The sequence below is a fragment of the Pipistrellus kuhlii genome, unplaced genomic scaffold (assembly GCF_014108245.1).
Source record: "Pipistrellus kuhlii isolate mPipKuh1 unplaced genomic scaffold, mPipKuh1.p scaffold_m20_p_25, whole genome shotgun sequence".
NCBI classification, from domain to species: Eukaryota; Metazoa; Chordata; class Mammalia; order Chiroptera; family Vespertilionidae; genus Pipistrellus; species Pipistrellus kuhlii.
This window is the reverse complement of record NW_023425524.1, coordinates 4,273,006-4,297,965: the sequence shown is the minus strand read 5'-3', so window position 1 is coordinate 4,297,965 and position 24,960 is coordinate 4,273,006. Positions and strand designations below refer to the sequence as shown.

The following is a 24,960-nucleotide window of genomic DNA, read 5'->3' as shown; positions in this document are numbered from 1 at the left end:
AAAGGACTGCGGCTAGGGAACTGGAAGAGCAAGGGAACTGACTCAGATGCAGACTCGGCCCGGGTGAGAGGAACCTTGGACCAGAGGAGCTAGGACCATCCTGCAGATTTCTCGCTGCCCTTGCTGGAGGAAGTGGATCACGGAGCCAGAGAGACACTGGCTGACCTAGTGCTCTTCAAACTCTGAGTCCAGTCTATGAAAGTCACATGAGGTGTTTCTAAAAATACAGGTTACTGGATCCCAACCCCTAGAGGTGCTTGTCCAAACCACTGGGCGGGAGGTGGATCTCTGAATTTCCATGAGCGCAAAGCGGTTTCTAAATCGGTAGTCCTTGGCCTACAGTTTTGACAAAGTGCTAAGTCAAGTCTCTGAAGTTTCTAGTAGGACGTACAGTAGTGTGACCCAGGACACCACCAAGCCCTTTACCCATTACAAGTGGACCTTTATATATTTTCTATGTTTTTACATCATTTAATCTCTGAGATGTAAAATATACAAAATGGGCAAAGTCCCCGATGGAATACCTGCATGTCAGGCCTTCCCTCCACTGAGGACAAGAGCAGGGGAGGCCAGGAGCTTGAGAAGGGATGAAGCTAATACATGTAAAAATTAGGCATCTTCCAAAGCATGGACATCCTTTTTTTTATTTTATTTTTTATTTTTATTGATTTCAAAGAGGAAAGGAGAGGGAGAGAGAGAAAGAAACATCAATGATGAGAGAATCATTGATCAGCTGCCTCCTGCACACCTCCTTCTGGGGATGGAGTGCACAACTCGGACATGTGCCCTTACTGGGAATCGAGCTGTGCCCTACTGGTACATAGGTCAACACTCAACCACTGAGCCACACAGACTGGGCAGCATGAGAATTCCTTATATATTTCACCGGAAGTTGACGATCAAAATAGCTTATCTGCACTACATGGAGGAATCGCCTGTAGACCCTGAGAAGCCTGCTATGAATGGATCAGATCTCCCAGTCCTTGGAAACAAAAGGAGATAAGAGAATATGTGGATAGGGCTTCTTTCTGTCCCACGCTCTCTCTCAACCACATCCATCTCTGTACAGACTCCCCAAACTTAAATACATCCTTCTTATGTTCTATTTTGGGTTTTCAATGAGAAAGGGAAAGAGGCAAAAAAAAAAACAAAGAGAGCCAGAAATGAAAGAACACGGGGACCAGAACGCCCCTTTTCTCCAACTCCAGTCCCAGTTGAGAACCCTGTAGCTCTGTGATGGAAAGGCCTTTACAGTAAGAAAAAGGCAGAGGTGTTTCAACTGCTACTAGAAAGATAAATAGCCCAGGATATCCATTAGTGCCCCATAAATTCTGCTGCTCAGAATGCTGATGTATTTCTAGTGATTTGTGATGCTTTCCTTCCTGGTTTTTGATGGCCACTGAGGTTTAATACAATAGACCAGTTTGGCGAAGGTGAGGTGTCTAGCTAGGACAAACTTGATTCCTTGGACTCGAAACCCCCAGTAGGTATGAAAGAGCCAAGACAGATAGATAGCATCCCCCTGCCCACACAATCCCCACTGGGATTGTGACTTCCTACGTGGCATTTCCAGGGAAAATACCTTTGTTAAATGTGTTCTTGAAGAATCTCCCAAGAGGTTTGCCTAGAGAAATTTTACCTATTTTTCTTTCACACACCAGGTGCTAGTGGCTCAAACCCACCCCAATGATGGCTTTTTTTTAAAAAAATATCTTCTTTAAATTGATTTCAGAGATGAATAGAAACATCAATGATGAGAGAGAATCATTGATTGGCTGCCTCCTGCATACCCCCTTACTGGGGATCAAGCCCACAACCTGGGCATGTGCCCTCACCAGGAATCAAACCATGACCTCCTGGTTCATAGGTGGATGCTCAGCTACTGAGCCACACTGACCAGGCTCATGATGGCATTGTAAAGGGAGAGCTTCATGTCCCCCCGTACACTTTGGAAATGGGACAGAAGACAGGTAGCCAGAAAGTGATGGCTACACGTGTGAGTGACCACTTCATTTTCACAAGGCTGAGCTGCCATGGTTATTTATTCTCTGTGATCTACACACAACCTGAAGGCCAGTGCAGTAAGAATGGTTATCGGAGAGGAAAAGACAGATAGACACGAGACCAGGTACAGAACTGGCAAGAGGGGAGCTATCAAACCTTTTCAACTTCTCCTCCATAAGCAAATATAAACTTGCTTTATGATGGCAATCCTAGCTTCCCAGAGAAGCACTTTAGCGATAATAGCACCGTAGAATAGAAGCTTCAGCAACCAGGGGCATTTGGAAAAAGCAAGCCTTCCTCTTTCCAAATATATATATGGTCATTGCTCTGCTCCTCATACTTGCTGCCAGGAGCGCCCCTTATTCAGACAGACTCGAGGACTGAAGAGTCAGACAGCCATGGGGTCTCAATGCCGTTGCTTTGAAGATTATCTTCGTATATGGGCAGACCCCTTGGCTCTGTTCGTCATAGCTATTGATATTGTTGGGATGGCAATTGTTACAGGTAACACAGTGAGCCACAACACACATGACATTCCAAATACTGTGTCCAGCAAAGAGGTGAAGCATTTGTATTTTTCACCTTTATTCTACATCCCGTTGGGAAAACTCCAATCATGAAATCAGCCACTTAAAAGAAGTCTGAAAATACTGACGCAGCTACTTCGTCTCTTACCTTTCAAATGCTGGACGGGTGGAGAGCAAGGCTTGCTGACCTCAACGCTGTTGATGTTTCAGGTTGGACAAGTCTCTGCTGAGTGAGGGGCTGCCCTAAGCATGCTAGGATGTTTAGCAGCATCTCTGATCTCTATTACCAGATGCCAGTAGCATCCAGTTGTCATAATGAAACATGTCTTTGAACTTTGCCCAATGTCTCCTGGGAGGCAAATTTGCTCTTAGCTGAGAAATACTGATCTAGAGTTCGTGTGAAACAGGCAAATAAACTACAGGCACGGTTATTTAAAATACAGCTCCAACCTAAGGTGGTGTGCCCCAGCCACCAACGATCTCACTTATGCCGCCAACAGCATGTCGCTAGCAGTGAAGTGAGACCCAAAGCCTGCCGGGGCCAGTGAGGTGCTTAGTCCTAACAAGCTATGGTGAGCAAAGTAGTCCAAACTTCCTCATATATGCAAACTCCACATTTAATTTTCTGCAAGATTACCCACAATAATTACAAAGTTCCTATAATACAGCCTTAAACGCTTGGCACCATGAGATCCATAAGAATTGATCATCTCCATCTTTTACCTTGGCTGTGTGCTGTGTCTGTGTGACATAGCAAATGAATGTAGGCCATATTTGCCTGTAATTTTTAGGATTCTAAAAGTGAGACTTTACTAAGGTAAGTTGATTATTAAATAAGCCAATGGAGAGAAATACCAAATACAGCTCTTGCATACATGTTCGTTTTGATTGGAGTATACATCCTGTAATTGAACACATTTGTTCTCTATCTGAGGGCTAATAGTTTAATATTATAAAGATGATGTTGAAATATTAGCTGGTAGCTGCCACTGGTTAATGCTGGTTTGAGGGCAGAAAGCTGGCATCTATATGACACCAGTGAGTTCATTCTCCAAGGCACATACTGTACTTTGAAAGCATTCATAATAGCTTGAACAGACTTCCTTCTGGGAATCTAGTTACCTTAAAGCTTTGAGCCATTATCAAATACATAATTTCTCTATCAGAGTTGTAGAGCAGTGATTTTCATCTCATGGCACTCATAAACTAATTACAAAAATTCCCAGGCACACCAAAAAATATATATTTTTTGGCTGATCTGACAGAAAAAATAGATATGGTTTTGCTTCATTCGCACTGGATGACTATTGTTGTGTTGGCTCTTGTCATTTTTTAATTTGACAGTTTAAGGGAAAAGAGGTCAGTGCCCCTGACTAAATAGTCAGCTTTTGCATTTTTTAAAAATTCTTATGGCACACTGGTTGAAAATCACTGTCTTAGGATTAAGCCAAGCCAATAAATTCACCCTACCACACAGAGCTAAGCTTGGACCTTATTTACCAGATATTAGTAACACAGAGCTCATACAAGAGAGAAAACACATTCATTTCACCTTCTAATATCCAAAGGATTTACAAGGTTTCATTCCAAAGAAGGGTGGAAGATGCCATATTTTAGCGAAGCTAAATGTCGCACAAAAATGACATTCTAAATTGTTTCTTCTAACACCTTTTCCCCCTCCTAACTTCCTTTAACCCAGTCTCTAGTCCTCCCTGCACTAACCCTCCTCCAAGACTGGGATCTCTACCAGGCAGAACAGTCCAGATCTAGATTCAAAATCCCCATTTCCAGTCTTCTGCTCTCTTTCGAACAGGCTGTGTTACCATGAACAAGCCACTTAATCTTGCTGAGTGAACTCAGCGGTAAAACGAAGATGATAATTTGTGACTTCATAAATTTTCACTACACAAATATCATGTATTATTAGAAGAAATACCTGCATTTAGAGAAACAGTGGAAAGAAATCATTCTGCAGGCTATTTCAGTGGAAGCAGTAAGGAAACCATTATTTTTCAACAAGCACAGTTATTCTCAGGCAGCTTTTTTTCAAAAGCTGGTCATATGGTTCCATGACCTTCTCTAAAGGAAAAAGTGGACACCCATCACTATTTTTCTCCTTTAGATCTCTCCTCTCCTCCTCCTTCATGTAAACACTGGGAAATGGTAATTAGGCAGCTACTGAGTATGTTTTCTAAGAAGGAACTTAGGGCCTTTTCCTGGTGGCCTAACTTCAAGGATTCTGCTTAGAGGGATTTAAGAAGGTGATCTGACCTTGGCCTTAACCTTGGAAATATATGAGGATTTCCCAATCCCCTCTTTCCACTCTGCCTGGACTGCCTCACACTTCTCACAGAACAGTTTGGCCCCTCCTCTTTTCCTGGTGCCCTGTACTTCCCCAACCCCACATCTTTAAAGCAAACAGGAGGGCAGAAAGCACTCTCAGAGGGGAACTCCATCTGCTGAACAGACAGAGAGCCAGTCGGACACATCGTGGGAGCAGCAGGAAACTAACTATCTGGGGCAGCCCACAGCATCTGGTGGACCCCAGGGAGCTAGAGCACAGAGGGCACAAGATTCCCTCCAGTGCCCAGGCCTGATTCCTGTGGAAACAAGAATGTCCTAAACCTTAGCCCTTACATCATTCCTTACAGCTCAGATGCTGGCACTGAAGACTTGAAGGCAAGTCTGGCCTGCGTGGCTCAGGGTTAAGCATTAATCTCTCAGCCAGGAGGTCATGGTTCAATTCTTGATCAGGGCACATGCCCAGGTTATGGGCTTGACCCTCAGTGGGGGTGTGCAGGAGACAACCAGTCAATGGTTCTCACACATCATTGATGTTTCTATCTCTCTCTCCTTCTCCCTTCCTCTCTGAAATCAATAGAAACACACACACACACACACACACACACACACCCAACCAAGATATTTATATTATGATTCCTAACAGTAGCAAAATTACAATTATGAAGTAACAACAAAAATAATTGTATGGTTGGGGTTACCACAACATGAGGAACTGTATTAAAGGGTCGCAGCATTAGAAAGGTTGAGAATCAGAGGATGCTCTAGGCACATGTGTCAAACACAAGGCCCGCGGGCCAAATCCATCCCGCCAGGCCTTGCAATGTGGCCTGCACCACGCTGTCATCACTGCACTCCGCTGCGTTTCCATCACAATGACAGTTTATGACTGTTCAGTAAACCATTCGGCCCGCGATTTAGGCTGGATTTTAGATTTTGGCCCCTTCTCTGATTGAGTTTGACACCCCTACGAGGGTCAAAAATCAGAGGATGATTCTCATAAATGCTATGAATGCCTATGATCACAAGGATATAATCTATGCATTACTCAGTTTCTTCATCTACAAAATTGGAAAGAAAATGACTTATTTAGCTCAACTTTTTAAAAAAATCAATTCAATAAAAGAAGTGAAAACTACTCTATAAAAAAAGCATTAAATATTAACCACCTATAGTCTCCTACATATAGATTACTCTAACTTGCGCTGAGAGTTGCAAAAGCTCGACATGACTTTAGGAAATCTCCAGTGTTGACAAGTGAAAAAGCGAAAATGTGATTCTAAATTCGTTTGTCCCCATGCCAGAGTACTTGTTCTCTGTCCCCTCCATGTGTCTATGCCTCCAGGTCCAAAAGGTAAACTAATGTAGTAGGACACTGTGCTGAAATTAAAGGTAAAATACCATAGTGTAAATCTCCAAATCCATTATCTCTTATTATGTTGCCTTGGACAAAATGATGTCTAAAATTATATGATGATCCTAGACCATCCACCTCCAATGTTGCTTCAGTGTATCTGACATGCATCTACTCATACTTCCCTCTCTCTCACTATACATATGTAATCTTACTTAATACTCACAGCAAACCTTCAGAGAGTGGTGTTGGGAATACTGGACAGATATGTGCAGAGAGGGAGGGAGGGAAGAAGAGAGGGAGGGAGAGAAGGAAGAAGGGAAAGAGGAAGGGAGGGACGGAGGAAGGGTGGAATTAGATCACTTTCTTACACCAAATACGAAATAAACTCAAAATTGATTAAAGACTCAATGTAAAACCTGAAACCTTAAAACTTGTAGAAGAAAACACAGGCAGTAAACTCTTGGATATTACTCTTAGAAATATCTTTTAGGATACATCTCCTTGGGCAAGGGAAACCAACCAACAAAATAAACAAATGGAACTACATCAAACTAAAAAGTTTTTGCACGTAGAAAGAAACCATCAACAATGTGATTAGACAACCTACTGAATGGGAGAACCTATTTGCAAATGATATATTCTGAAAGAGGACACACAGATGATCAATAGACAAATGAAAAGATGATCAACATCACTAATCATCAGAGAAATGCAAATCAAAACTACAATGAGATATTACCTAATTCCTGTCAGAATGGCTGTCATCAATAAATCAACAAACAAGTGCTGGCGAGAATGTGGAGGAAAAGGAGCCCTCATGTCCTGGTGGTGGGATTGTAAATTGGTGCAGCCACTGTGGAGATTCCACAAAAAATTTTAAAATAGAGCAGCCACGTTACCCAGCAATTCCACTTCTAAAGAAACAACAACACTAATTCAAAGAAAGACATAAGCACCCCTAAGTTCATTATATAATACCATTACTTGCAATGGCCAAGATATGGAATCAAACCTAAGTGCCTATAGGTAAAGAAGTAAAACATATACTATACAATGTAATATTACTGAGCCATAAAGAAAGGATGAAATATTGCCATTAGCAACAACATGAATGAATGAATCTACAGGGTACGATGCTAAGTGAGATAAGTCAGGCAGAAAAAGATAAACACAGTATGATTATACTTATACTTGGAATCTAAGAAAAGCAAAACCAGTGAGTAAACAAAACAAAATAGAAAAAGACCCATAGATATGGAGACAGTCTAGCTGATGGCTGCTAAAGGGGAAGGGGTTAGAAGGATGGGGGGAAATTTTTAATTAAAAAGAATACCATTGTCATTCACGACATCAATTCTAATCACAGACTTTTTCTCTGCCCTTGGGAGAGAAGATTGTAAGAAAGAGCCCACCGCATTTGTGTGCTTACTGGCTGGACCATTATACAAGGGTGGTTAAGCAGACTGGCTGGGAAGTGTGAGAAAGTCATCCACCTAGCAGCTGTCCCTGCCTGAGCGGTCCCAGGGATAAACAAGGGACCCTCTCCAGAGATATCTGCTGGCATCTTATCTTCATTCCTTTCTGGAAAAAAGATAGCTACCCTTGTGAAGAATGTGTTGCCTTCCACACACAACTGCCAAAAACCCAACTGTAGGCAAAAATCCATCTGACAAAACCCCTTAACTGCTTTGATTCAGTTCTTAAAGGAGATTAGTTGTTGGGAGGTCACAGAGAAGCCATCCCTACTGCTCAGCGTAGCTGGGGTTTCAAAGCTCTCACTACTAAGGGAGTCTCCATGGGCGAGGCCCCTTCCCTTCCTGCAGGTTAATCAATGAATCAACAAATAGTTAGTGAGCAGGACTTCCCTGGGGTGTGCCGGTCTCTTCAGAGGTGCCTCTCCAGTTCAATAGCAGCAGAAAGAAAAACAGAGTTTTCTGACTCCTCTTAAAGTTGCCTTTTATAAAACCAGAGCGACATAAAAAGACCGTGGGTCTCAGGTCCCGCTTTCTCTCTTCTCTGAACTTTTTAGACTCACAAAGGATAAAGGAAATGCTGTGTAGCTGAGAGAATGTATAAGAGGTAGAAGGACAAAAAGAAGAAAGAAAAGGGAGAGGAAAGACAGGGAGAGATGGGAGAAGAGAAGTAAGAGGGGAAAGAAGGAAAGAGAATCAGATGTCTTTGAGTCCAGGAAGGTCAAAGGTCACAGCGTGTGTGTGTGTGTGTGTGTGTGTGTGTGTGTGTGTGTGTGTGTGTGTAGACAATCCTCTCTAGACCTGTCTCCTTGGTAGCATACAACCTTCATGTTACTTGCCTGTTAATTAATACTGCTCTTTAGTGTATACCATTATCTTTGAGAACAACTGGTAACCACTGTTTTTAAGCTTTTAGGATACATGTAATTATGAATTTCTTATGCCTTTAAATGTCCTCCTGCTGTCTACTCAGGCAATAGGGTCATGGATAAACTGTGCGTGCTGCCTCAACACCCTCAACAGGGGTGAGGAACCTTTTTTTCTGCCAAAGGTCATTTGGATATTTATAACGTAAATCGTGGGCCATACAAAATGATCAAATTAAAAATCAGCCTTCTCTATTTGGCCAAACATTTAATGACCTCACCTAGAATGCCTTGGCAGGGCCAGACCAAATTATTTCACGAGCCTTATAAATCCAGCAGGCCAAACATTCCCCACCCCTGTGTAGGACAAATCTTAAATAAAATAATAATAATAATTTTCCTAAATATTTTTTGTTTAGAAAAAAATTACATGAAAATACACTGTCATAAGATACTAATTTGGCTTTTAATTAATGTGTTAAAGCACTGCACAGAACAGGACCATGCTATGACCTGAACTGTCTTTGTCTGACCCAATACTTATGGCAGGTCTCTACTTAACTACCTGTTTCCTCAGTCAAAACTAACAGTGAAAGTAACAACAGTTTATTAAGTACTTATGAAATGCCAGACATTATCTCATTTAACCCTTTCTCCTGCCCACTGGGCTGCACTGTCCCCTCAATCTGCAGCTGAAGGTATGGAAGCTCCGAAGGTGAAATCACCTTGCGCACAATCCCACACACAGGGAGGTCCAGAGCAAAGACTCCAACCCATGTCTAACTCCAGAGAATGCACTCCTAACCATCCTGAGGCTGACACCATTCTGTTCTTCACCTTGGAGAAGCAAAGCCAGGGAAAGTAAAAACAATAAGTTTTCTTATAATTTACTCAAATCCTCGCTTAAACTTTGTATTCCCACATTAGCTTCAAAGTACTTCTCCCCCCGCCCACACCAACATGAATTATTGGAGCTTGTTTTTCTGTTTCTTTTTAGTAAGTGAAGATATTTTCTAAACAACGAACAAACCAGGAGGCCCTAGCTAACCATGACATTGTGAAGCATTCTTCAGTCTAAGCATGCAGTTAGGCATGCCAACATCTAAAAAGCTTAATTTTTTTTAAAAAAAGTTTTACCGTAAGTACTATGTTAACACTTACATGTCTAAACAAAAGTTTGCTAGAGTCTGGCCAGTTTGGCTCAGGTTGAGTATCAACCTATGAACCAGGAGGTCATAGTTCAATTCCTGGTCAGGGCACATGTCCAAGTTGCAGGCTTGATCCCCAGTATGAAGTTAGCTGATCAATGATTCTCTCTCATCATTGATGTCTCTACCTCTCACCCACTCTCCCTTCCTCTCTGAAGTCAATAAAAATATATTTAAGACAAACAAACAAAAAATCCAACAGTTTGCTAGAAACAAGTCCTAAGAGTTGATGGGGAAGGGGGTACTCTTACAACTAATGAGCTTCTCAACTATAACCCTCAAACTTTTTCATGTGCTGACTGAATTTATTATAGCTGCAGTATTGATAGGAAAAGAAATACCTGAGATCCTATTCTTCAGTATGTTATCTGTAGATGTACAATTATGCATCTTTTGAGAAATATCTAGATGTTTGAAAGGAGGTAAACATGAACGCGTCATTCTCTCTTGCCGCATGCTGACACGCTCATTGGCATCACGTGCTGTGCAGGCGGGGGAATGGCTCAGGAGAGCCGTTCAGGTCTGTTTCACCTTGAGACACCACAGGCTCTGCTCCCAGGGCCTGTGGCTGTCGGAGACTGCGATTCCCAGCCCCTCTGCTCCTGCACGCTGAGTACCAAGCAGGCCAACCCTCCACAGCAGGCGTTTTAGGTCTCCTGCCTCCTCAGTTTGATGACTAGAGTTTCTTCCCCAGTTTCCTTTTACTAGACTGGTGTCACTACCCAGCAAACCACAGGTGAGCACTTAACACAAATTGTTCAAGGTTCTGAGCTGAAGGCCAGTCTAAGAGCACAGTCATACCCGCACGCAGACAGACACCATGTCTCCCAGGGAAAGGCGCATCCTGTTGGAAGGCCTGGTCCGTGTAGAAGTCAGCAGAGGTCTGCGCGGATGAAAGCGGTGGGGTTGGGCGCTCATTACCATATTGCATTACCATATTGCAGAAGTTGCTTGGAAAGCGAATAACGGTTTTCAGAAAGACTGAGATTCAAGTCCCCAGAGATTTCAAAGGGGTGAGAAAAGGCAGCTGAATATGTAAAAGCTAAGGGATGAAATTGCCTATTCCTCTTCCTGCAAAGCAAGAGGACCACTAGCCCACAGCTAGCAGGACCTTCCAGGAAGAAAGTCCTGGAGTCCCCTGGTCCCCTTTCTGTTTCTAAAATAAAGCACTTACTGTGAACATCCACAAGTTCCCGCATTTTGCCACCCTTCTCCGTGGGAGCAGAGAATGGGAACGGCCAAGTTTGCAGACCTAGCAACTTGATTTGGTGGGAAATGGGTATGTGTTGGATGGGGGGGGGGGGGGGGGGGGAGAGACACAGAAAAGCAAGACTTTCCCTTTAAAACTGAACAGAAGCTGCTACCACATCACATGACCTTTTACTGTAATTTCTATTAAAATCATTTCATGTCTGGTTGCCTCTGCTCTCCGGGCTCATTTGTATTGTTTACAACGAGTCGCTGCATGGGCGGTTAGTGGTGGCTGGATCCATGGTTACCCGTGTTCACACTCACTAGGTAAATGGAATGCAGCTCTGCTCCAGGTTACAGAGAGCAAGCTCTTAGGAAACCACAGTCCAGCTATCAATCAGGCTAATCTGAGAGAAATTAATCTTCTGGACATCGGTATCGGCGCATATGAAAAATTGATAGAAAGGGGGTATGCGTGGGCTTTTCTGGGTTGGAGTTCCCAGAGTGGACAAGCTGAGCCTGGACTGAGAGTCTCAGGATAGTCAGTCTGTGGTCAACATCTGACAGCCCTTCACATTACACATCTAAAAAGCCTTCCAAGTATGAAGACCATCCTTTAAAACACATCCACCACTCCCACCCACATTTGTGTTTATCACACCTGAGTGTTCTGAGGACCGAGAGAGAGCACCTCCATACAGGTTTAAGCAGACTGCAATCCCAGCAAGGAGCTCACACAGAGGCATGCAAGACAGCAAAACACCAAACAGACAGCGCTGGGTAGAGATCAATTAAAGCAAAAATCTCAGTGGGATTTAATGTACTCTTTCTGAGTAAATTAAAACTGCAATCTAATATGTTTTATTCAGAGCAAGAGCAGTACGCATTCCTTCAATTGCCCGTGAATCTCTGTGATTAATTCCTTATAAACATTCCCCCAAAGCAAACTTGTTTCTGGAGATGGACATGACTGACACTTTCAACCTTGTAAACATGGACAAGTTGTATAATTTACTGCCTGCCCCCCCCCCAAATAATCGTCCCCCAAGTCACATTGCAAAGCCAAGTGAGAACAGCAAATAGTTAAAGCTAACACGCTACAACCCCGTCTACTGCAAAGTCACTGTATCAGAAGCTACAATTGATTTGTTTCCTCAGGACGAATTGAAAATGAATGTAACGTAACGTCGGAGGGAGCCCTCCTGCTCTGCTAATCGGATATTGTATAAGGGTTGATTGCAGCCCAGCCCTGCACTATTGCCTAAATCGCACATACTCACACGTTCTGGGTTCTTCCAAGAGTTTGGTGCAGTTTCAAGGACAAATGTCTTAAGGAAGCCTCTCTCCCGTGCAGCCAGGAGCCTAGCTGGGATCTGATGACAGGAGCATGGTGCTACATCTGACAAGCGAGAAGCAAAGTTCCTGCGTGCAGAGGAGGTCTCGGACAGTCTCGGGGTGCAGGAGGCTGCTGGGAATGTGCCGGTTGGTCTGCTCCCGGGTTGTGTGTACACGGGAGCAGCTGATCCGTGTTTGCAGCCCTGCAGAAAGGAACCTTTACTGAAAACCAATGGCATCACATTTCAGCGGGGCCGGTGCCAAGTGCTGGAGAGCAGACCAACCTTTGACAACTTCACACAATTCACCCGGGCAGCCTCCACCCCCAGGCGAGGGGGGGGGGGAAGGGGGATGTGTCCCCACCAGGTCTCACCTCCATGGGAAACCAAGCACAGCTACCCACCCACAAGCCTCTGGTGATGCTGCGGTCATTCCCCGGGCTTATCTTACATGCAGCCCTGACCTCTGCCGTCCTGACCTCCCACGAGCCATATCTTCATGGGATTTAAAAACTGAGTGCCCATTTCTAAAACACATTTCTCTCTCTTTTGTCTATAAACCCTCAAATCCACACGACACTAATCCTGTGTTGAGAATTTATGACTCCCCTGACATTCCTCACAAATACATTGAAGAAAAAATAATTTAGGGATGGATAACGTAGTACCCAGGTTTTTTTGTTTGTTTGTTTGTTTGTTTTTTAATATATTTTTATTGAGGAAGGGAGAGGGAGAAAGAGAGAAACATCAATGATGAGGGAGTATCATTGATAGGCTGCTTCCTGCCCGCCCCACACTGGGGATCCAGCCTGTAACCCTGTAACCCCGACATGTGCCCTGACAACAAAGAGAAACATGACTTCCTGGTTCAGAGGTCAATGCTCAGTCACTGAGTCCTACCAGTCTGGCAGTACCTGTACGCTGCTTCCAAATTTAGAGGCTGGATTTTTAGCCTGACTGTTTGATTGGGGACCATTTTCTTATTCTTTATGACCTTTATTAGTAGAACCGACTAGAATCCCAAGACTATGGCAATACTAGGAACAGTGATACAATACAGGACATGATATAGGATGTTCAGGAGTCACCCTCTTTACCACCCTCAATATAAGGGAGAAGGAAAATTCTTGACCTTGCCAACTCATAAGAGACAGAGGGGGTGGGGGCTATTGGTTGCCATAGCAAACTCGATCCCTGTCATTGCTTAGTCACTTTACTTTCTGTGTTCCTCCCTGCCCTTCCTCTTCCTTCCGTCCCAACGACAAGTCTAGGTGATGGTCTATTATATGGTATTTTCTCACGATTGTGCATTTCACTTCAAAGGGCAGAAATCAGAACTGACAGTTTAACAAAAGGCCACGTTCAACGTGGCAGGCATCACAGGGCCATGTGCTTCCAATTCTCTGAACGCCAGCCCAGGAGCTGCCTGCACAGCCTGGGAATTATCCCAGGAAGGCCTTGGCTCACCTTGGGGCCTATTGTTCAAAAGTAATCATAACCCTTGACATCCCAGAGCTCACAGAACGTGAGGAGAAGACTGGGCTCTGGTGCCAAATGGGTTTAGCTTCCTATCCTGGCCCCACTACTTGCCACCTGTATGAGGTTGGCAGTTGCTTCAAAGCTCCAAACTTCTGTGTCCTCAGCTATTAGATGGAGACATGGCAGCTACCATACAAGATTGCTGTGAAGATTTAAGGAGTCACATACGTCAGGGGCTGGCCACAGTGCCTGGCACCCATGCATTTAAAAACATTGGCTGAGCCTCCTCTAGGAATGGGGCATGGTGCCAGACACAGGGGAGGGGGTACAAAGTCATGTGAGACACGGCCGCTCCTCTCAAGCTCTTGGCCCCATGCGAGGTCATTCCTCCTTGCCTCCCGGAACTTGTGTAGTCTCTTTCATGAAGCACTAAACGCTTTCAAATGCCTTGACTCATCTCATTCAAATACTTAACACATGGCCACTCTGAGGGAGGATCCAAGCAGATTTTTGGATTTGCCTTTTGAAGATATATTGTCTGTACTCGCAGCCCAAATGTCTTGAATAATTGTTGACCTACTGCTTCATTTTATGCTTTGAAATGTAATCCATTTCTGACGGAAGAATTGGCTAGATATTTATCAGTGAATGAGACATTAAAAACAAGAAAATATTCTAGAAAGAGATCAGTCTAGAATCTAGAACGTGGAGTTCAGCTCATGTAGTACATTAATTAGTGCTGTTATATCCTGGAAATCTTTTTTTAATGGAATTTATATTATTAAATATGAGGATTTACTGCCAAATAAGGAAGGATTCCTTCAGCCTTAACAAAAATCTAGGAAATTTAGATAAATATCAACACCTATGCAGAAGTGCAAGGGACAGGCCATGTTTGAGACAAAGAAAACAATTATTCAATATGTTGTTTTCCTTTTCAGTCATTCACAGGTTTATTTAGACAAGCTGTGGCCATCTGTAAAGGAAACTGAACATGCTCTTCACATATTAGCATCACTTAGGTTAGAATTATCAGGCTTGCTGCATACTATTTCCTGCTTCCTCCCTAAATAAAGTAATATGTAAAGTATCTAGCACAGTTCTTGGACCATAGTGGACAAGAAACAGTCCTATCAAAGACCTCTCTGAAGCGAAAACAAATAGCCTAAGACTTGGTCAGCATGGAGAACTGGTTGACCCAATGATTTTTCCTCACCACCTTCAACTACAAGTAGGTTTACAGTTCTGAAACAGAGTTTATTCTTGAGTTACTTATTATTGTATTACTAGAGGCCTGGTGCACAAAATTAGTGCATGGGGGGGAGGGGGTCCTTCAGCCCAGCCTTCATGTTTCCATTCTGGAATCCCTCTCATAATCCAGGACTGCTGGCTCCCAACTGCCCGCCTGCTTGCCTTCCTGATTTCCCCTAACCGCTTCTTCCTGCCAGCCTGATCACTCCCTAACTACTCCCCTGCCAACCTTATTGATGTCTAACTACTCCCATGCCAGCCTGGTCACCCCTAACTTCCCTCCACTGCTGGCCTGGTCCTCCCCAACTGCCCTCCCCTGCAGACCTGGTCCCCCCCCCCAATTGCTTTCCCCTGCAGGCCTGGGTCCCCCTAACTGCCCTCCCCTGCTGACCATCTTATGGCAGCCATATTGTGTCTACATAAGGGCAGCCATCTTGAGTGTTGGAGTGAAGGTCAATTTACATATTACTCTTTTATTAGATAGAATAGAGGCCTGGTGCACAGGTTGAGGCCAGCTGGTTTGCCCTGAAGGGTGTCCCAGATGAGTGTGGAGGTTCCCTTGGGGCCTGTGGTGGCCACGCCCCCAGGTGACCCAAGTGGAGGCCCTAGGATCTGGGATTTATTTATTTTCTGTAATTGAAACTTTGTAGCCTTGAGCAGAGCCCAGGGCCAGCCAGGGGGGGATGAAAAGTTTGGCTTCCTCCATCGCCAAGGAAACCCAAGGCTCCTGCTCGCTCCATGGCTGCAGCCATTTTTGTTGGGATTTATGTATTGTCTATAATTGAAACTTTGTAGCCTTGAGCAGAGCCCATGGCTGGCCAGAGCAGGCAGAAAACTTGGCTTCCTCCATTGCCAGGGAAACCCAAGCCTCCTACTCACTCTGTGTCCAGCTGCCATCTTGGTTGGTTTAATCTGAATGCTCGCTCCTCATTGGCTGGTGGGCATGGCTTGTGGGTGTAGTGATGGTTAATTTGCATGTCACTCTTTTATTAGTGTAGATGTCTTTCCCTATGAACAACTGTAAACCTACCTTTGCCCACCCCTATAAAAATAGTTTCCAAGCACTTTTATACCCATGGATCTCACTCCACTACTACAACTATCTTGGAAGCAGATGCTTTTATTATTCAACTTTTTACAGATAAGACCAATTCAGGGAATTTAATGATGTTACAAAAGCACACAGGCAATAAGTGGCCCAGCACAAATTCCAAAATGGATGCTTTAACCCAAAGGTTTCTATGTCACTAACACATGTGGAATGTGCAGGCATTCACTGCCCTCTTTTTCCTTGTGCTTTCTCCTCCACAGACCAGTTAAATGCAGACCAGACTATCTAACACACATACACAGATATGCCTCTGTCTTATACCTTCAACCACCTTCTACCTTTTCTTCTCTCACATCTTGGACAATTAGTTCAGAGAATAATTTTCCTCTCCATTCTCCATGGCTCTCCTGCTCTTCAAGGCATTTGGGTGTCAAAAAACAAATCTCATCACAGGTGACAATATTAGAAAGATTGCTAATGTTACACTATTGCGGTGGGAGGGAGGAAGCCACCGACTTTGTAACCAACTGCTAAAAATCCCGAAAATTTCTTAAAATCCCCCTCAAAGTCTCTGCAATGGTTATAATCCATCTTTTTAACTTGAAGTTACATGCACATTCTCTTAAATCTCAACCCTCTGGTTTCTAAATAAGTGATAAACTAACATTCAATTCTATTGCCTTTTTATTATGTTTATCGCTTGTATCATAGCAGAACTGCTTTTCACATTTTTCATCACTGATATATAATACAATATTTCACTCTAATAAAAGTAACAGCTTTTTATGGCCTAACCTAGCCATCAGAATATAAGATTATCTTATGTTTAAAAAAAAGTGGTTTTTTTTAAATATCTAATCATTGATCTGCAAATAAAATATTTTAATGCAAATTTAAGTGTCAAAATTTCATAAAGCTTTAATATCAAGGCACTAAACCTGAGCTCAATTCCTACTCCACACACTAGTATTTCTGGCCATGACATAAGGTCATATTTTAGTCAGTAATTGGCTTACAGAATAGAAATAGACAGGGATATAATCCATTGATTCATTCATTATTAATCAATTATTTAATTCAAGGGTGAAGTGCATTGGAGACCATCAAGTCAAATCCCTCCCTTTTAGAAATGAAGAGACAGAGTAAAAGCTTTGCTGCTCTCTGTTGAAGAGGGTAAAAGATCAGACTATCAACTCTACCTCGGACTGTTCTGACTGGTTCTTAACTGAAGACAGATGTTCAGTCGTTTACACATTAGCTAAAATGAGCAAGTTTCTAACTCTGAAGGTGATGGATCTAAAGGATCATCAGCTATTATGTCCCATTTCTGCAACCCTTGGAAATAAATGTTCATACTAAATAGAAAATGAATTTCTGATAACTGAATTAAACGGTTCCTCTAAAGAGCCAACTTTGGATTTCTTTCCACACATAATAACTTGGAAAAATATATAGCCTGTGTTTACTATTGTACTATAGTCACCGTCTCTAAGAAGAGCTATAACTCGCTAACAATTTTCCTGATTTATGTTTGAAAACATACAGGGCATGAAATGATTTCTGCAACCTTACATTTTCCTCAAGAGCACTGGTAGGCAGGATATATATTCCAAAAATCATGTTGGATTGCTTGTTACAGCTCCTTTTCTAATAGAAATGTCTGATGGGCAATTACACATGTTCCACACACACACAAAAACACCACTGGCTGTTTTCCCATTAGGAGAGAAAAAAGAAGGAAGGAAGGAAGAAAGGAAGGGAGAGAAGGAGAGAGAAAGCGGAAGAAAAGAAGGAAACTAATAAAAGAATCTATTTTCATAAGATGTTTATAGTGTAAAAACAGAGTGCCTTCTTGAGTAAGAAAGTGCAATAAATATTCTTCTAAAGAACAGTTTATGGGTAATGTATGCTTATAAAGTATAACACACTTTACGAAAGTTAGTTATTCTTGCTCTTAGTATTTAACATATATGGAAATTTGCTTCACAATCTCTACTTGTGCTAATAAAAATAGATATTAGTGAATATAAATTATATTGGTCATAAAATCACCCTTATTAACCTAATACATCTTCAAGCGAGATAGGATGTAAATGGGCCACTCTAGTAACACAGACATTTGTGAACACTATCCTACTGCATAAGTAACTTTCAAAGTAGGAATACAAAAGTTTTGCCATGCGTCATGTCAGGTAAGCCTCCAAAAATTGAACCTTCAATAATACAGTGAAAAATTACCATGTCATATATGCATATCTGCTACCTTAAAAAAAAAAAAACAAAAAAAAACAAAAAAAAAAAAAAAAAAACCTCTTTGGCAGAAGGGAAGTAAAATAAGCACATGTATTCATCAGCATCCTGTATAGAGTTCTACCAGGTAGTTTATTTTAGCAGCTGAACCATCTGAAACAGCTATAAGTGGTCATAAGTGAATAAAGTATCTTTGAATGTCCAGTAAACTTACAGTTTATCACAGGGATCCCACATGCATTCAACCCTCTTTTTTGGTAACTATGGCCATCCCCTTGTTTAAATGAACAAAGTAGTCTTCATAATAGAAATAAAAACAGAGGCCTGATTTAAAACTACTGCTGATTCTTCTTCTGTGGGAATTATCGATCACAATGGCATAAATACACTATTAGCTATCTGTGCATGGTAGACATTCCTGGGATGGGAAGTGGGGTTTACACCCACGGCAATGGAGCTATGAGAGTAGTGACCTTTCCCATTTTAAATCATCAGTGTTGAGTAAATTTATGGTATTTCATCTCCATGGAAAAGAAAAGAAATCCCCACAGCTTCTGGCTCTCCCTTTTGGCCACCACCACCATTGGTTACAAAACAAAGTGCATAAATTAGGTTCCAAATCATCAAAAGATGATGATCCCAGAGAAAGATCCTTCAAGTTTCCTACAGTGCCCCACTCCCACCCGCTAGCATGACAGGGTGAGGGGCACTTAGATCTTCTTCACAGTTTCCTGCTCTTATTCCTAGGGCCCTATTGGTCTGGAGATACTAACCTACAAATAAATGCACAGTCCAACCTGCATGGCTCAGTGGTTGAGTGTGGACCTATAACCAGAAGGTCAAAGTTCGGTTCCAGGTAAGGGTATATGCCTAGGTTGTGGGCTCGATCCCCAGCAGGGGACGTTCAGGAGGCAGCACATCAATGATTCTTATCATTGATGTTTCTCTCTCTCTCTTCCTCCCTCTCTTTTCCTCTCTGAAATCAATAAAAAATTAATTAAAAAAGAAACAACTGACTCACAAAGCCAAATTAGCCCACAGCTTTAAAAAATGAATGGCAAAGTGACCAGAGAAAATGTCTTTGTTTGCCCAGAGGCGCCAGGACATTATTTTGTCTTCATACCGAAATTTCAAGTGAATAAACGAAAATCACAGTATTGCAGCAAAACTAGGTCCATCATTACTTCAAATTGAAAGATTCCAATGTTCATACCGAAGTTTTTAGTTGGTTTTCTCTTAACAGTGATTCCATGGAAAGCGTCACCATCTGCTCCGTGGAGAAAACAAAAGACCTGCACTGAAAGGGAGATAGAATTTCCAAATGCACAGTTCCTAGAAGGCAGGTACTTCCCAGATTTCTTAAGAAGTGTGACGCAGACTGTTTTAGGTACTGTGGATGTGGGAGGGATCTCCACTTAATAGGGTTCCACCTGTTTCCATAACATTCTTTCCACTTTATGCCTTTGTGCCGCCTTTGTAACTCTTGTTGCGAGAAGTTCAAACTCAACCCAGCTCCATTGCAAAGTCCCTACACTAACAACAAGCAATGACTACCATCCGTATTTCTGATGGGTACAGAAGAAGACCACGGAAGATGAGGAATGTTAAATAATTGAAAACTATAAATGACTTAATAGAGAAGTCAGCTTAGTTTACAATGCAGCCTGTTTAAAGCCATAAAAGTCCTGTATAAAAATTTTATCTTGTGGTTGACCATCACATCGCCTATCTATTATTCAAAAGCATCTCACCAGTGTTTTTCTTCATTAAACTGGTTCCTGGCATTTTCCCTCTCTCCTTCTGCAGTGTCCCAACCATGTTGAGACTAAGACAGAATTCCTCTGTCTTACCATAAATCCCTCCGCTGGGATAATGAGATTTTCCATGTCTAATTGAAACCAATTTCATAGGTCAATCAGGAAGGCAAACTTGAACTTCCTCAAATATAACTTGTTTGCATTTAATGCAGCCAAACACACAAGACATTAAAAAATAATAAAACAAGCCCGGCTGGCATGACTCAGTGGTTGAGCATCAACCTATGAACCAGGAGGTCATGTTCAATCCCCCGTCAGGGCACATGCCTGGGTAGTGGGCTCGATCCCCAGAAGGGGGTATGCAAGAGGCAGCCGATCAATGATTCTCTCTCATCACTAATGTTTCTCTCTCTCTCTCCCTCTCCCTTCCTCTCTGAAATCAATTTTGAAAAAGCATATTAAAAGTAATAATAAAACAAGACTAATCTACTTGTAAACAAAAGGAGAAACTCATAAATTAACCCCCTTTCCTGTGACACACTGGTCTGGGGATTTGTCTAGATGTGAAATGTCATAAGGCATTGCGACAGTTCCGCCCTAAGTGTTTAGCTAAGATGCATGGCATGTGTATGAGGGAGAAACAAGAAACACCTAAGGATCCTTTTCAAACATAAGCCCATTACCTGTGACAGGCTCTTGCTAAAATTCTAGCTGCAACTGGAATGTCCCCATAAACAAGGCAACTGAGAACAGCCCGAAATGTTCTCAGCATATTTTCCCTCACAGCCCTTCAGCTGTTTGCATGGTTGCTGTCCCTGCCATCACCATTTACATGTTGATTTAAGTTCAGAACTCAAAAGAACTATGGAAATACTGGTGCAGTAAATAATAAGTGGTGCTGGGTTGGAAAATGAGAACATAGCCCTCTCATGCTAATCTTTCAATTTCTGAGGGGAAAAATGTAAAAAATACACTGAGTGGCCAGATTATGATGATATCTGAACACATAATAATCTGGCCACTCTGTGTGTGTGTGTGTGTGTGTGTGTGTGTACTTACATTTCAGAGGCCTGGTGCATGAATTCGTGCATGGGTAGGGTCCAGCCAGCCTGGCCAAGGGGAGGGAACATGGGCAGCTGGCCTGCCTGCCTGCTGGTGGAACTCCTGGTTGAGGGGGACAATTTGCATGTTAGCCTTTTATTATATAGGATATACACTGAGTGGCCAGATTATTATGATAAATTGAGGGGCATACATCTGGGGGCCTAATCGATGGATGGGCTCTATTTCATTAAAGCACAACCCCACCCATCAGAAAGTCCCTTTACTCCCCTGAAAGAAGGCCAGTACGTTTCGGTATATACCATGCGTGAAGGTTTCAGTGCTATTTGGATTTATTAAAGAACATAAATGATCTTTCTATCAATGTTCACCACCCCAGTCCACGGACCATGTTATCTCTATGACACCACGCTCAATACACACACTTTTCCTTCCACGTAACAGGAGTTTCAAGAGTTATATGTAAAAATAACCAAGTCATGTATAGCAGACAAGCATGTCTGTAAGTCATCTAGGCCAGCTCCATAATATGCGTGATCCTTTCCTGATTTGAAGGACGAGGCACTTGGCCTCCATCAAGGTTTCTATGTCATTTCTTTCTATGGAGCTACTCCCCAGCTCAGACTTGAGAACTCGAGAACTATTCAAATTTCCCTCCTTTTCCCGCAATGACACTGGCTGGTGAACTCATGTTGATAACATCCAATCTACTGGACAGAAAAAAGAGAGGAATCCTAACACCAAGTCCAACCCCATCCCCTGCCTCCCCTCCTGCCTGCTGCTTCTGAACTTGGGCATCTTCCAAACACACGCCCCCATTTGGTCTCTGGGGAGCAGGAGAAACAAAGGAGAGTTTCTCTTCACAACTGGCCCAAGCCTTCAGCTGCTCCCAGCACTTCCAAACCCCCACAGGTCTCTTGATCCTGACTTAAAGTATTAAGCAGGAGTGTTATGAAAGTAGTGGGAGGTCATATGTGGACCTAAGAGCAATTTCTCTGAACTCACTTGCTGAGAATTTCTCTCTCTTTTTTTTTTTTTTTTTTGAGATAGAGAGAGGAGGTGCTATTTTCAGCATTGCCCTCTGGTCTGTGTTAGCGGAATCATTTGCTTTCTGCGTGTGTCAGTGTCGGGTTGTACGGCCACTGGTTCTGGTAGTACAACACAAACACAGCCAACGTGCTTCCCCGCTTAAGCAGACCCATGTGGCCACCTACAACAAGACCGAAGCCAGCACAATAAACAAACACACACAGCCACTCCCCAGCACCCAGGCACCTCGGGCTTTCTCCAGGCCCTTCCAGAGGCTTCCAGAATTGCTCATTAAGATTGGGAAAGGGGGAGGGCAGGCATGCAGAAGGGAGAGAAGAGAGGGGAGGGAAGCTTTGCCCTCTGTGTCTTTCTCTAAGAATCATCCATCACCAAACAGGGGTGATGAGAGGGGGCGGGTTCTATCCTGCAAATGCTTCTCAGGACTTACGGGGTGGTGGTTTGAAATGCTTCAAATGGTGGTTGGTGACCTCCCAGCAACTTCTGACCCCCCCCCCCCCCAGGGGAGAGGGAAGGGGAAGGGAGGGAGAGAGGAGCAGAGGGCAGGAGGGAGACACCTAGGACTCAGCAGCAGCAGGGATCACAGGACCTCCGAGCCCTCAACTCCTGTATCTCCCCTCTCCCCCCTCCCCTCCTTGGCTGAGGACAGAGGGCTCCCCCCACCCCTTCCGGTCCTGCTGCCCTAACTCTGCCCTCACTCGGGTGCCAGCACCGAAGTCTCTATCCAGGAGGGGGAAGGGAGAGGTGTGGGAGGCACAAATCCTTGCTTTTAGGATCTGTGTGTGTCTGGAGCACACACTGGCAGGTTTGCAACCTTGGTGAGGAGCGAGTCTACAGAGGGGGACAGTACTTAGGGCCATGTTATTGGGGGCGGGGTACTGCTGTGTGGTTTTTTTCTTTTTTTTTTTTTTCTTCTCCAAAACACTCTAAACAAGTGAAGGGGCGGGGAGGGAGGTGGCAAAGGGCTTTCCACCAGGACTGCAAATCCAGAACGCCCCCCGCGGGGATGTCAGCCTGCAGATGTTGATGCTAAAAATCAGGACCAGTTACCTTGGCGGGGTCACAACTGCGGCGCGGGGGGAGGGGGGGGGCCAGGTGAGACGTCGGGGGGTGTTAAAGGAGCCAGCCCCGCGGTGCCTTTGGCTGGGAAAGTCTACGAACCCCCCATGCAGGGACACTGCGCGTCCTACACACGCCTCCTCCTCCTCCTCCTCGCCAGCCGGGCTCCCGCGACCTCGGCGGGCGGCGAGGGGGTGCGGGCTGGCCCGCCGCGGGCAAGGGCACGGCCCCCCACCGGACCCCCTGCGCACGGGAGGCTCAGGCCTGGCCGCGGGTCCGAGTCCCGAGCGGCTGTCACTCACCGAGCCGGGCTGCAGGGGCCGAGGGGCGCCCGCCGCTAGCCGGAGCGCCCGGGCGCCTCCCTCCGCTCTTGGTAGCGTCGGTCCGCACTCCCTGTGACCCGGGACGTCATGATGCCTGTCTGTTTTCTCAATGATAACTTGGCCGGAGAAGAGCCAGGCTCCCGGGGTCTCCTCGGGTGGGTACGTGGTATGTGCACGTTTCTGTTTGCATGCGTTTCTCTCGCTCTCTCCGTCCCTCCCTCTCTTGCTTTAAAAAAAAAAAATCGATATATTTTTTTTAGGAGCCCCCCAGATTCCCAGCAAGGTCATGACTGGGTGGCATGATTGCGTTTGCAGAAAGGGCACCTCTGGGCGTGTGTCTGGGCGGGAGGGTTTTTTGCCCCTTTAAATCCTGCTGCTCCGGCCCGCCGCTGCCGCAGCCGCTGCAAAGGGAAAGCAAGCATGCGTTCATCTTTTGTCTTTCACTTTACCTTCAGGGTGACATTCAGCGCCAACTGCTCCTTTTGACTGGCGCCAGTGCCCGCCTGGGCAAAATAGCCTTTAAAAACCCGGGGGGGAGGGGAAGCCGGAGCCAGGGGCGCTGCAGCCCGGACCCCCCAGACTGCCTGGCCCACCGCCCCGCAGCGAACCCAGCTGCCCTCCTACGCACCGGGCCCGGGCACCTCCGCGCGGGGCCAGACCCTCATGTTCTCCGCGGCTGCCACTCGCTGACTTGCATCTCTCAGTTGCCTTCCCACGGTGTAGGCCTCTCACAACTGGAGCTATTTTCGTCTCCCTGAGATGTTCTTTAAAGCCTTTTAAAAATGGGGAGGGGGCAGGGGAGGGAGGGAATAAGGGAGGGAGGGGGAGAGAAAGAGAGGAAGAGAGAGTGCCAGCCAAGCTAGATGAGGGGCTGCACAGAGGCTGGGAAATTGGGGGACTCCTGGCACTGACCTAGCCGGGGCAGTCCAAAAGGACAGAAAGGATAATAAGATTTTAATTGAATTCTTCGACACCGGCATGAAAGTTTTTGTGTGTGTGTGTTTTTTTTTTTAATACAAGGATATGATTGCCGGCTAATCACTGGATTTGTCATTTTTGTAATACTGTTTCCTAGAATCAGTAGAACAGGTCTCAAAGTATAACCTTTAATATTTACTTCTGCAAATGTGAAAATGTACCGGAGGCGGCGTGATGACGTCTTCTTTATAATATGGAGTTTGTGCTATTGCTACAGTGTGTGGTGTGTTTTCTGTAATTTCTACTCCTCATAATATTGTGTATATGAATCACCAGGTGGACAGCACAGAAAAATAAATACCTAGTGTCGGCTGTGGCAAGTATTTCTCCCTACTTTATTACTAATCCCTCGTCTGGAGTAGTAGAATGGGTTTCGGAATCCTCCCCCCGCCATCCCGACCCTCGTCCCCTCAAAGTCTCTTGTTGACCTTGGTCAACATCAT

General features: G+C 44.2%; 1 protein-coding gene across 3 annotated transcripts in view; it reads right to left on the bottom strand.

Moving 5' to 3' along the window:
- The window catches only part of ESRRG (estrogen related receptor gamma), a 444,044-nt gene that overhangs the window by 393,153 nt on the left and 25,931 nt on the right, over nucleotides 1-24,960 (bottom strand). Inside the window, exons 1-2 of one of the 3 annotated variants that reach the window (XM_036453514.2) lie at nucleotides 23,519-24,069; nucleotides 12,207-12,464 (exon numbers count right to left, since the gene is read on the bottom strand). The exons of 1 other annotated variant lie outside the window; for it this stretch is intronic. The gene's annotated coding sequence lies outside the window, so the exon portion shown is untranslated. Of the gene's footprint in view, nucleotides 1-12,206; nucleotides 12,465-23,518; nucleotides 24,070-24,960 lie in introns of those variants that run through there. One more of the 3 variants, XM_036453510.2, reaches the window with a different exon arrangement.